This window comes from Triticum aestivum, chromosome 2D (genome assembly GCF_018294505.1).
Source record: "Triticum aestivum cultivar Chinese Spring chromosome 2D, IWGSC CS RefSeq v2.1, whole genome shotgun sequence".
Classification (NCBI taxonomy): Eukaryota; Viridiplantae; Streptophyta; class Magnoliopsida; order Poales; family Poaceae; genus Triticum; species Triticum aestivum.
The window spans coordinates 623,481,975-623,486,750 of NC_057799.1; positions in this window are offsets into that span (position 1 = coordinate 623,481,975).

Below are 4,776 nucleotides of genomic sequence, written 5' to 3' on the forward strand. Positions count from 1 at the left end.
GGCCACAAGCTCGCCCATGGAGTCGGCTGGTTTGTGCCACGACTACGATACAAGCAGGATCTCCAAATATCTCAAAGTTGCTCCACGTAACTAACTGGTTGTATTTTTATTTTGTTTTTGTACTGCGGCCTTACTGTCTGCCACTCACTAATAATCAGATAATGCACATCTGTACGTATGCATGTATGCAGTCCCTGCATGTATGTATATAGGGGGATAATCCAAAACTAGAAGTTATCGCGCGTCTTGCCGCGCCGCTTTTGCTTGTAAAATAAAAGATTATTTGGGGTTGGGCTATTTGTTTTTCGGACTGTAGTTTTCTTAGATTGGCCATAGTCGATCAAGTTAGTGTGGCTCTTTCATTCCTTTTTTTCTTGTGGTCTGACTCGTCGCACTGTGACACAAAGCCTCTGTCTAGATGTATTGAAAGAATAGTTTTCATTTTTTGGGATGATTAATTTTTGTGTTTCAAGATTGAGTATGCAAGGGTTAACCCTAGTAAAAAAAGTCAATATAAATATGTGGACTATCATGTGTTGGACTCACCAACACACTCATTCGCCCCAGTATCGCACGCAGGGAGGCATGCCAGATCTGGATAGGCCCGAGACACACGCACACGGTACGACACACACGCCGACGTCCTTCACACGCAGCACACACATCTCTTCTCTCAATCCTATTTCCCTCTTCCTGTGTCGGCTCCACTGCTTGATTCCAGCTAATATGGCCTCCAATTGACCACGGCAAACCATATGACCGACGCCTCTCACCTTCATTCCCTTTTTCTGTCTCGCCGCTCAATTCAGGCCACCGCCAAACCAATCGACACTGGCTGTTGTGTTCGCGAATAGTAGCCACGCACAAGAAAATTGAAAATGGAGAAGAAGAACGTCAGACCAGATAATCGAAAGAAGGAACACTGAGCAGAGCACCGCGAACTCTTCGGCTGAAGCACTGCCTTCCCTTTGTGATCTTAGCCCTGCATGCAAGCCCTCAACTGCAGCGGCATCGATGCGAGAGAGATCAAGAGTATCGGGGTTGCAGGCTCACGCGATAAATAAATGCACTCACCAAATGACACATGCATAGCGAGCCCACTGTCGGGTCAACCGCAGCTCCCTGTATGGAGCTTAGATACTGAAGGACTAGATCGGCAACGCGCCTTGGCGCGAGGGAGGGTGCCGGTCCCAACGATATGGTCAACCGATGGAAGATCAAACGGCATGATGTATCTGTATGAAGGCAAGTTTTAGCACATGTAACAGAACAACCGATTGTCTGGCCGGTTCAAGAGTAAGAAGAAACATTCAATATGTGCCAGAAGAGTAACATCATCAAGTTAAACATGGGCATGAGACTATCAAAGTTAACCCGTGCCAGTTCAGTAATATGAGCAGAAACATAAGAGAGAAAAAGCCAACAATGGCAATGGAGGCCATAGTTAGGCATACAATAGATAGCTTGGCTCAATTGCCTCCGTGAGTGCCATTCCATATAAACTTGATGTGAATAGTTTGTGAGATAGATGACCACAAAATTATTTTTGTATAGGTAATGCACTTGAGATTTGCTTTTAAAGCATATGGACAGTGAGCGATGGTTTCCCCCTTCTAATCTTGGAAGGCGAAGACCCAGATCTGTTATTCTTTGATCCCTGCCGCCTCGACAAAATTTTTAAGACCAAGAGGATTGTTGTCAGCTTGGACCTAGCAAGATATGTCGTAGTAATCATTAAGCAATCACATTGGTAAGCAACACTGGAGGGCACAGTAGAACCAAATATATACATGTTGACCATATCTTAATCATGATAGATCCAGTTTTCTGAAAATATAAACAACCAAGCTTCTATCAAGCCTAAACCCACTACTGGAAGCAAAGTAAATTTCCTTATATACGTGACTCTACCGGCAGTTTGGTTTGTTTGCCTGTGTGGGTGTTGACTTGCTTCAGAAGTCATAGATACAAATAGAAGCATAATAAGTGGTTTTAGAAAATATATCAAGTTCTAAAGATAAATAAAACTACTTTCAGTATATATAGTAGATGCCATTGCAGATAACACTCCAATACTAACATTAGAAAAGGTAATCTGGTTTTGGTCACACCATCAAAAAATTAGATAAACACCAGATGGCAAACAAAATACATGTTAAGCCTCCATCCTTGTGATTATTGTTTTTCTTGTTCCAGAGCTCCTGTACAAATGATTTACATGGTGATCCGGAAAAAGTTGAAGCAAGCATATAAATAGTGACCCTCCTAGTGAGTGAACAAAATGTAAAAAAAAACTCATTTTCATTTAGTGCAAACTATGATTCAATCTTTCTTCTTTTTCCAACAAAAATGATAATATTCAGAAGGTAGTTGGAGACAAGGCTACACCTTATGAAGGTTTTAATCTTACGGTTCAATGAATTGCATAGGCAGAGCACACAGTTGATGGATCCAAACTATTTTTAAGAGATGATGTGGCAAGGCTAAGAAGATGAAAATAATTAAGAAGAAAAGTTCATGCTCAACAACTTACGAAGATTTAACTGGGTAGTGCCTCATGGCAGTCATCGACCTTTGAGCCGTAGAACCGTAAGATCAAACTGAGACTCAAGCCTGCATAACCATAGGAAGAAAAGGATCATCAACAAAGAGGACAAAGTGAATCAGGAACCAGTTCCTGGTTCCTCTAAAAAATCATTCTAAATGACAAACTGTGAGAAGAAAAAAGAACTGGTCTAATGACATAGATGTGTTAACCGGCAAACACTACCAAGTCAGATCAAATACTCAGCTTATTTCTGTCCCTTTTCAATATTAAGAACGATTATTAAGTAACCAGGTACATAACAAAAACGAATAATGCCTACATAGTAGCTCATCTCTCTTAATACATCTACACTGATTTCGATGTACAATTTAGGACCAATGGAAAACCAGAAAAACACAAAAAACCCACACAATAAAGCTAAAACTAAATATTGCACGCCGTCGAGACCTATCTGGCGTGCAACATCTGTCACTACAGAAGGACATCGGCGTCAATCACAGCGGTAGGGCCATCAGCATAGCCAACAGGAATTGCAGGCTGAACCACGGTCACAGCTACTGACTCCAACATATTTTTGAACGTAGATATGGTACATGATTGAGAATACCTAATCAGTAAAGCACCACTACCCAACCATAAACATAGAGGAAGTAATATGAGCCGAAATCTCTAATGGCATGAAAAAATTAGAGCATGTTTGACATATCATTTTGAAACTACAAATATGAAATAAATTACAGCCAAGAAAGAAAACATTAAGTAGCTAGAGAGCATACACTGCTTTCTAATAGGAAAGAAGGTAATTTAACTGGCAAGGTACTGCGACTGACTCCAACATGAAAGAACAAAGAAAACTTTTATAATCAACCTCTGCCATGCTCATGTTTCTTTTGTAATCAGTAGAGTAGTTGCAACCATGCGCATATCACTAAGCAAAAAAAGAGAAGGTCACGACTTACTTAATGTTTGACGGCGGCAAGAGCCACGATGGCATCGGCGGCGGTGGTGGCGTCCGATCGCCAACAACCATGCATATATCAAGTGCCATGATATGTGAAGCAAGACATAGGAATACAAGAGGGAAACAAAACAGAGGCACACATGATGCATACTTTACCATACAAACTTAAGGCAGCAAGAGAGGCCCCTATAACTTGCTGGGAGCATGTCTTTCTAGTATAACAAAGTGCAGCTTACTCTTAACCAGATTAAATCAAGGACCAACAACAAACAATAAAAGATCAAGAACAACTCATATGCAATAAAGGTATGAGAGAGAAGAAATCTTTACATAAGACGACTATAAACACCGGAGCATAAATAAGCAACACCTTTAAATACAAATAAAAAGGATCCAGGGTTCATTGCATAGTGGGTTCAGATCTGACTTTCCTCGATCATATAACCTACCCCCGTCTCTTATCACCAGATCAATCTGTTTATACAGTGGAGCTGCCCTGGTTATCACTCAACAAGAATGACCATCCAAGGACAGAGCAACAAGTATCACAGGATCAAAAAGATTCTAGACGAGCACCACATCAATATAGCCATGGCCATGTCCAATGCAGTAGCCGAAGCAGATGAGCAGGAGGAAGATGGAGCTCACCAAGGGAGGTTGTAGCCGAGGCAGTACTTAGTGGGCACCGGGTTGCGCCTGAACACCGTCCAACCGGCGAGGAACCACGTCGGAGTTACGCCTTGCACTGCCCCGCCGACGAGCCTGCATACCATAGGAAGAAAAGGATCATCAGCCAAATTAGGAACCAGTTCCTGGTGAAGAAAAAAGAACAGATTCTGATTCCTATAAAAATCAACTTTAGATGACAACCCCTGGTAAGAAAAATCAGGAAGCAACAATCTTAAAGGGAGTAGCATCGATCCCTAAGCCACAAAAGCATCATACAGCAGCAACTACAACCCACACCATAGGGGGGGAATCAATAAATGCAAGGCATAAGTGGGAAAATTTGCAAGAAATGCAAGGAAGCATATATTACCAGGAGTCTAAAATAATATTCTCATTCAGCAAGGTGCCATGGCTAAGTATGCTTGCGCACCCTAATTGTCAATCCTAAGACAGACTGTTTTGTGCTTAACGGTGAACCTTTTTTATCTTTCTATAGTAAGAAATAAAAGGTTTATTATGGCATTTCATAAATGATTTAGTCGCGCCTCAACATATAATAAGTAACAATAAACAAAAGAAACAATTATGTCTTTGCTTT